Below are 9,515 nucleotides of genomic sequence, written 5' to 3'. Positions count from 1 at the left end.
ACCCCCTCACTGTAAGTTTGTCCTGGGGTGGGCAGGTACCCCTTCACTGTATAAGCTGTACATTTCTCCCTGCAAGGAAGACGTGCATGAGAGTGAAGATCATTTGTTCAGCCCAGACCCCTGTCAGATGCTTTAGACTTTCAGTTGCTTATGACTAAGACTTACAGTTCTAGAGGGCATCATGGTGGCAGGATCAGGAAGCTGTGAGCTCACATTGTAACCACTAACGTGAGACAGCAACCCGGAAGTGGTATAACGCTTTTCATCTCAAAGTCTAACCCCAGTGATAACTTCCTGCAGCATTTCTGTATCACCTAGATTTCCCAAAACTGCAACCAATGGGTACCAAGTATCTAAGTGCCAGAGACTGGTGGGCATTTCTCATTCAAATAATCACACTGGGTTTGGCCAGTGGAAAACCCAAAAGCACAATCCTGGACCAGATTGTTAGCAGGGGATCTGGTCCAAACAGCACTAAGGGCAGACTAGGGTGCATCTGTCAGAGGCAGGCCAAACAGTGGAATCCCCTTACTGCTGAGACTCACAGAGGCCCCATATCAGTACCCTAGGATGGTAAGGTTGGATGGCTCATGGGAAATGTACACTGTGATGGCTCAGGTGGGAAAGTGACTTCTACATGCTGCTGGACCCAACATTGTCTTTTTGACCAAGATGGATAAAAGTGCTGAGGGCTTTGTGCTGATTTGGACTTTGCTAACATTCTTTTATCAGTATCCTCTTAGCTGCCCAAGGAGTCAGGAAGTAAGTGAAACTTGGAGGTCTCAGCAAGTTCCTGAAGCCTACAAGGTTCACAAGTCCCACCTTCCCAAAGATAAATAAGCAGTAATTAACTTCTGGGGACTGGAGACTCTAAACCCAGCAAACTGCAAACCAGCTCTCAGCAAGTGTAGGGAGCTCCGGGGTAACTTTTGTGAGTTCTTACCATTTTGGTGATACTGTTTTCAGTGATGTACCTGTCTTTGAGTCAACCATGCTCCTATGAATAAATCAATAAGCCCAGCAGTCCACTGAACTACTTGGATGGAATAATTTCTTTGGTGTGTCATATGTCAGGTCTCCCTAGGAAACAACATGACTACAGTGTCAATTACTGACCACAAGAGGGAGCTAGAGAGATGGGTACAAATCTTTAATACTGATTTCCAGCCAACCTCTAAGGTTGGGGAAATCACCCAGAACCAGGAAACGTGGGAGGAATATGAGACAGGTGAAAGTAAGGGGAAGATGGGAAGAGGAGAAAAAGATGGGAAGGAAGCAGAGTGGAAAGCTAAAGAGGAACAGAAGCTAAGAGAAATGATACAGTGGAATGGAGTGGATGTTACTCCTTACTAAGCCCATGGAGACCTAAAACCCTTCTCTGGGCCCTAAGTAATTAACAAGGCAGGGAAGCCCTTTGGTCACATACCTTCTTTTCAAAGGCCTGTTTCATTGTAATAACATGGTGTTTAAAGACACTCAGAATGTCAACAAAGTAGCTGCAACGTTCTCAGATGTAGCTTTCTCAGTTGTATCAGCTGTGAATTAGAACCAAAGATGAGAAAAGCACTGGTCCCATGTGTTGCTCCTTCCTACTGTGCACAGGCAAGACCTTGTTTTAATCTCCCTATAGTTTATAGCTTCTGTTCTGCATTAGCAGGTCTGTCTGAGCCATGCAAGAAAAGACCCCCACACAAAATACACAAATCCTACAGTCTTGCAAATTATTTCCTTACTTCCCTCCCACCTGGATTCCCTTGTTTCTTTTAAAATAAGTTAGTTTGTTAGGCCTATTGAGTGGCTTAGCAAGCAGACTGCTTCTTCCAGAAGACCCAGGTTTGATTCCCAGCACCCTCATGGTAGCTCGTACCTGTCTAATTCTGTCCCAGGGCACCCACTTGTCTCCAAGGTCACTAGACATGCACAGGATACACAAATGTAAGCAAAATGCTCATAACACATAAAAAAGAAAGTAAACCTCTAAAAAAAAAAAAGTTAGGGGTTGGGGATTTGGCTCAGTGGTAGAGCACTTACCTAGGAAGCGCAAGGTCCTGGGTTCGATCCCGAGCCCGGAAAAAAAAAAAAAAAAAAAAAAAAAAGTTAGCTTGAAATCTGGGTGTGGTGGTGCATGCCTTTAATTCCAGCACTCGGAGACAGGGGCGAGCTGAAGGCTGGCAGCCAAAGGCCAGCCTCATCTACATAATGAGTTGCAGGACAGCCAGAGCAGACAAACAAACCAAAGTTCATACAAGTAGATTCTTTTATTTAGACAAAAGGAAGCTGCCTTAGAACCATCTTTATTCCTGGTCACTTATGCTTCACCAGTCTCGGCTCTCTGCCTCAGTTTCCTCATAGTCTTTGCTTTTCCTTTTCTGGCCTTGACAATGCCACCCCCGCCCCTTTAAGGCTGTTTTTACCCTTCCTTTAGCTCCTTGTGTAGCAATACGTTTTCTTCATCTTCCATGAGTCTGTCAGCCTTCTGCTACTAAGGCCGTTTGCATCTGCAGCAGAGTTCATCCACACCTCAGTTTCTTTGGACTGTGTCTGACGATCTCCCTGGATTCTGAGGCGATGATGGTCAAAATACGGCTGAAGGAGTGTAGTCTGTGATTTAAACAATCCCCATCTGCTCCCATTCTACCTCCCAAGTCAGAGACATAAAGACCTATTAAGTTTATTAGAAAGCTGGAAGCCTAGGCTGGGCACAGTCATCTAGTCCAACCCTCTAGGCTACCTCTCAGCCACGTGGTCCTTCATCTTCAATCCGAATCTCTCCCTGGCTTGCTCTGCTCATGGCAAATCCCTTAGTGACCTGCTCACCACGACTTCTGGACCCTTTGCCTCATGGCCACATCTTGGTCTGTCCATGTGGTCTCTCTAACCTTTTCTCATGCTCCTCCTCCTTCCCTCTCCCTGGGACCCCTGGCTGGGATTGAAATTTCCTATCTCCCCTGCCCAGTCATAGCTCTTTAGTATCCAATCAGAGATAATGGGGGAGCAAGCATTCTTTACACAGCAGTGATGTAGGAGATGTTCGTATGACAATGCTGGTGACATTGTAACCACACCTCTGTGTTGTAAGATATTCGATGACCCTGTGAACCTGAGATTGTGTTATTTACTGAAAAAACAAGACAAAACAAAACCCAATCTGTTTCTAGTTGTGGTGTGGCTTGGACCTTAGTATACACTTAAATCACTGGCTGAAATACAGACATGACCTTAGTACACACCTTTAAGGGCAAACAATGAAGGTAAAGTTAGGTTGTAGACGGAAGCACCTGTATTTAAAAGGGGTGTCTAATTGAGTGGCAGACAAAGTGACAAATCAGAGAGATTTGACAAAATAGGATATGCCCCACTCTCAGGAGAAGAGTTTTACAGAGACAAGTCGCAGAGAGAGAGAACAAGCTAGACACAGGTGAAGACAGGACAAGCCAGAGGGTGAGAAGGAGCCAGAAGGTTAGAACAGATTACCAGAGTTAGACTGAGGCCAGGCAGAGCAAAACGTCAGATGTTGAGAGAAGCAAATTGAATCGGTCGAGCTCAGAGAGGAGTTTGAATCAGAACCGCCGAGTTGAGCCAGCCAGCCAGAGCTCAGAACAGGAAAGGGTGAGCTTATTCAACAGTGAGTCTCAGAGGCTGAAATGCCCTAGGCCTGGATAGGATTATGTGGAAGCTAAAAGCTTCTAGGCCTAGGTAGGCCTAGGTTAGCAGACAGAGGCAAAAAGTCGCCCAGACAACAGTTACTACAGGAGAACCCATAATCCCCATTCATAATCTCCATTCATAATCTCTCATCTTTTTTTCAAGCCAATCCATGACAATTAAGATTAACCACTCCGGGGGTTGGGGATTTAGCTCAGTGGTAGAGCGCTTGCCTAGGAAGCGCAAGGCCCTGGGTTCGGTCCCAAGCCCCAAAAAAAAAAAAAGAACCAAAAAAAAAAAAAAAAAGATTAACCACTCCGGGGTTGGAGAGAAGGCTTAGTGGTTAAAAGCATTTAACTGCTTTCCCAGAGAACCCAGGTTCAGTTCCCATAGAACTTACAACTGTCTGTAACGCTAGTTCTAGTGAGAGACCAAATCTTTTAAGTTCAGACTCCATTTTAGAGAACCTGACCTAAGTTCGAACTCAGGTAAACTAACAGGCTGGTACCTAGCATTAGTTTCCAAGTTGTCCCCCAACAAAACCCGAGCCTAGCTCCTCCAGTCTGTAGGCTAATCTCCAACAAGACCAGCATCTCCAGGTTATACCTTCAAGACCAGCCTTTCTAGGTTATTACCCCAACAAATCTGCACCCCCAGGTTACAAGCCCACCCCTTACCTAACAACCACCAATGCAGAGAGGAACAGAAATTAAGTTTAGCGTATGACTCCCAGCACCAGCCCACTATGTTAAAGGCCACAATAGCTTCCCACCTATACGCTTGCACACGTACTCCCTGCTTGCTGCTTATTAAAAAGCCTTGTCCCGATAGACATTTGGACCCGCCCACCTCCCAAACTGTCCTGCGTGACTGTGGTGGTGCGCTGGGGGTGCGGGTGGTGGGCAGGCAAGCTAGCTCGAATAGAATAAAGACCCTGCCATGAGTTGCATCAGATTGGCTCCTGTCTGTTTTAGGGGATCACTAACACTTCCCCGGCTCTACACTAGGGGGTCCAGTACCCTCTTCTGATCTCTGAGATCACAAGGCATGCACATGGTTCACATGCCTGTTTGAAGGTGAAACACCTACACTCATACAATTTAAAAAATAATAATAACAAAATTAATGATTATAAGTCCTTTTGGGTGTGTTGAGGATCCTGTAATTCAGTGGTTATCAACCTTGGGGGTGGGCCGAACCATCCTCTCACAGGGGCCACGTATCAGATATCAGATACCCTGCATTTACATATTTACATATTACTATCAGATATTACATGACATCAGATTCGTAACAGTAGGAAAATTACAGTTATGAAGTAGCAAACAAAATAATTTTAGGTTAGGGATGCCTACGCATAAGGAGCTGTATTAAAGGGTCATAGCATTAGGAAGGTAGAGGACCACGGCTGTAGCTGCTTTAGAGACACGATCTTGCTGTGTAACCTTGCTGGTCTAGGGCTTGTCCTGTGGCCCCAGGCAATCACTAAACTTATATTTGTCTTCTTGCCTTGGCTAGAGCCCTGGCAGGAACTGCATATCTGTTTCCTCTTGGGGAGAAATCTAGGTTTCCATTCCTCTTTCGCAATGGCTTTTCTGTCTTCAAAATTTCCATCTACATATTTTTAACACTTAGACGATTCCAAGAACCTTAACAGAGCCGCTGGGCTCGGTGCCCTGTGCTTCCTGCCAAGTCTGCCGTAGGAATTCGAGGATGACTTTTTGTCGTGGGGACAGCGACTACACCATCTGTCTCTAGCCTCGTCTCTTCTGACCTGTTCGCATGTCAGAGACGTGACTAAGTCCCTCGCGGGTCGTCCTTTTTGCACATGCCCTCCCAGTTTTAAACAGTAACAACAGCAGAATGGCAGCAGATTGCTGACACCTACCTGAGAGCTGCTTGGTCTTTGAGGCTAAGCACCTCCCAATAGTCCCTCAGGAATGCTCTCCCACTGGGGCCGTCAGACAGCTGATGTTTGCCGCACCCCAAGACAGGGTAGCTTAGTACTAATCTGGCACACAGAAGTCCAGAAGGTTCCTGGGGAGCCTTTGGTGCCTAGTCTTGATGACAACTTGGAAATGCTGATCAGAGAAGGAATCAACAGTAACCCGGGCAAACAAACTCATGGGTAAGAGGGAAGGCCACTAGGACAAAAGGCGAGATAACGTCCTACCAAAATAACCTTTTTATCTGAGCTGCTACCAGACCCACCCACAATCAGGGTGGGTCTTCCCACAGCAGTCAGATCAACTTCTTCAGGATGCGTCCTCAGGTGAGGCTCCCTCTTCAGGCGGTTCTAATCTGTGACAAGCTGACATTAAAACCCACCATAATATTTTTATAAGTTCAGAATTAACATCCACGATAACAGGTACCCAAACTCAATATTGGTGGATTTATATAGGGAGAAGAAAGTGATTAGATTAAATTTTGAATAAGAATCGAATTCTGGGGGTGGAGAGATGGCTCGGAGGCTAAGAGCACTGACTGCTCTTCCAGAGGTCCTGAGTTCAATTCCCAGCAACCACATGGTGGCTCACATCCGTCTGTAATGCCCTCTTCTGGTGCGCCTGAAGACAGCTACAGTGTACTTAGATGATAAATAAATCTTAAAAAAAAGAAAAGGAAAAGTCTCTCATTGTTTCTAAGGCCAGGAAGCGTCACTTAAATTTCCATTTGTGGTAAATAATCACAAAATAAGGGTGTCGGAAGCATGTTCATAACTTCAACACAAGGGCTGCCTGCGCCCGTAGCTCAGAGCAGAGAACCTACTAACACGCGCGTGCGCCAAAGGTCTCTCCCCAGTGCTGGGGAAGAAAGCGCAGCAAGCCCACCAATGAGGTACAGAATCTGCCTTCTCATGACAGTGTGCTGAGAAGCCGAAGCGCACAAAATGGGAACCGAGAGACAAGTGCAAAGCTTCAGCTCGTGCTTAGAGAAGGAATGCATTAAGGTCTCCCCCTCCCCCTTTTTTAAATAAAAAATAAAACAGGTTCTGGACAAGTCCCCTCGATGCTGTATTCCGGGCCAGAGAAATGGGGGGAAAGTAGCGCCTGGGCCCAAGTTGTCCAGTCCGGGAGCAGAGGACAGCCATAAAATAAATGTGCTACAGTCCTTGAAATATAATGGCTTTGCAGGAACCTGGAAAGGAAGAGAAAGTCCACGGGAGTTGCTCTAGTTACTGAGTCTCTGGGACGGGCAGATAGTGAAGTGTCCTGCCTAGGGAGGAGGTTGAAAAATTAGCCTTCATTCTAACGTATTCTTTAAAGCAAAGTTTACAGGTCCTGGGACCACAGAGCCGGGGATAACACTTGCTAACGAGCCAGGTGACTGCTGGGATTTATCATTGGGCGGATGCTGGCGAAATGTCAGAGCCGGTTAGTAAACAACTCTACAATGCGGATAGTCTGAGAGTGCGCCAGGCGTCCCATTGTAAACAATTCCTCCGCGGTTAATGTTCAGCACAGGGGCTGGACATAGCTGGCTTCTGTGGGCCGAGCAATGGAGTGCTCTCCCAAACTGCATACCTGCCGCTGCTTGCACGGTGGGTGCTGATGCTGCGTGGGGCCGAGGCTGGATGCTCAGACACACCTCACTTTCTAAATGTGCTTACACTTCGGGTCTTGGCCACCCCTCCCCACAAAAGCTGCCAACCCCAAAGAGGGGTGGTCTGTGGTTGCTTGGGAGACAAGCTGATAAAATATAAGCAAAACACAGCCCGACAGCGCCCCCGTGTGGTCTGCGCGGCATTTGGCGAAAGCCTGCATTGCAGAGCCTCGGCGTTGTCATGTCGGGGGTGGAAGTATGTGAGTGTGGTGCGTGCGTGCGTGCGTGCGTGCGTGCGTGCGTGCGTGCGTGTGTGTGTGTGTGTGCGTGGGATGTCGGGGGTGGAAGTATGTGAGTGGTGTGTGCATGTGTGTGTGTGTGTGTGTGTGTGTGTGTGTGTGTGTGTGTGTGTGTCAGTGCCATTATGTGATGCACCAGGAGCAGTTTGTTTTCATCTTGGATGATTGGTGATGGGCATTCGTAGTATCGTGTTACCCCAGGAATATTTATGTGGCCCTACTATTTGCTGTGGTTTGGTGTCCTGGGAAAGACCCAAGGCAGTCACTTTGTACCTTTATACTGATATCTATAAAATCACACATCTCTGTTATCATCTATCTGTCTGTCTGTTCATATGTCCATCTGTCCATCCACCCGTCTGTCCATCCACCTGTCTGTCTATCACTTACCTACCAACAACATCCACCTATCCTATTTATCCGTCTATTGGTCTATCATCTTTCATCTACTTATCTAGCAATAATATCCTATATCTACCGTCTATTTGACACATTTCCTCCAAGATTACCTCAAAATCCTTTCAAATAGTGACCAAGTATTCAAATCTATGAGGACTACTCTCGTTCAAAGCACCATCACCCCCCACAGGGAGGCGTAAGCCACTGGGAAAGAGGGTTGGAGCACTTGCCCACTGATGTGATGTGGACAGAAACAGTGACAGAGTTGGGCAACTCACTCAGTGGGCTGCGTTTAGGGCTTTGTGGCTGGTAGTCATCAGTGAGCTGTCAGTGAACCGTCCGTGTCTGTACAGAATCGGGAGATAGGCTGACCTTGTTTGCTTTCTGTTGCTATGATAAACCCCAGGACCAGAAGCAACTGTGGGGAGGAAAGGGGTTTACTTGACCTCTGCTCTCTGGCCTGCTCCCTATGGCTTGCCCAGCCTGCTTTCTTATATAGCCTAGTAAGGCTTGCCCAGGGGCGTCGCTGTGCACAGAAAGCAAACTAAGGCTGCCCACCTTCCAATCCTATACACACATGGATTGGGAGGCCTGATTTACCTATGTGCGCATATACACATACGACATATACATATATGTCATATACACAGCTAAAAGAGAGAGAGAAAAAAAAACCTGCAAAGAACCCTGTGCTGAGAAGTTCTGGGGGTGGGAAAGATTCAGTTTATAATTTCTTTGCTGGCTTGTGACTCCCCCCGACAGCCAAACGTAGTGGCTTACAGCATCTGGCATTCTCTGGCCCTTGGGTCTGGCAGGATGTGGTGCAGGGATCTGCCACTACAGAAGGATCTGGACTGAGATTAGGCCTGTGTCCCAGGTTTAATACTGGAGTTTGGGGCTGTGTATGGGGCTGCACCTCTCTTCCTGTGGCACGTTCTCTTCTGTAACCAAAGGTGAACAAGAACTCAGACAAGGCCATGTAAACACATTCCTAGTTCCTCTTGGTATCACATCTACTGATATTCTGCTGGCCAAACAAGTCAGATGGCCAAAAAGCTTCATGTAATACAGAAAATAAACTCTGTCCACTGCAGTGAGGAAGATTGCATGACAGAGAAGGAGGTAGAGAATTAGGAAGGGCCTGGGACTATTAATCCTCTTGCCCCAGACTCTTGAGTGTTAGGACTGTGGGTGTGTACAACCACACCCAGCAAGATCTTCTTCTTCTTCTTCTTCTTCTTCTTCTTCTTCTTCTTCTTCTTCTTCTTCTTCTTCTTCTTCTTCTTCTTCTTCTTCTTCTTCTTCTTCTTCTTCTTCTTCTTCTTCCTCTTCCTCTTCCTCCTCCTTCTCCTTCTCCTCCTCCTCTTCTCTCCTCCTCCTCTTCTCTCCTCCTCCTCCCTCCTCCTCCTCCTCCTCCTCCTCCTCCTCCTCCTCCTCCTCCTCCTCCTCCTCCCCCTCCTTCTTAAGACAGGGTTTCTTTTCTTCTTTCAAGCCAGGGTTTCTCTATGTAGTTTTGGCTGTCCTGGGACTTTCTCTGTAGACCAGGTTGTCCTTAGAGAACTCATAGAGATCAACTTGCCTCTGCCTCCCGAGTGCTGGAATTAAGGGCGTGCACCATCACGGCCT

Source organism: Rattus rattus, chromosome 1 (assembly GCF_011064425.1).
Source record: "Rattus rattus isolate New Zealand chromosome 1, Rrattus_CSIRO_v1, whole genome shotgun sequence".
Taxonomy (NCBI): Eukaryota; Metazoa; Chordata; class Mammalia; order Rodentia; family Muridae; genus Rattus; species Rattus rattus.
This window is presented reverse-complemented; position numbering follows the sequence as displayed.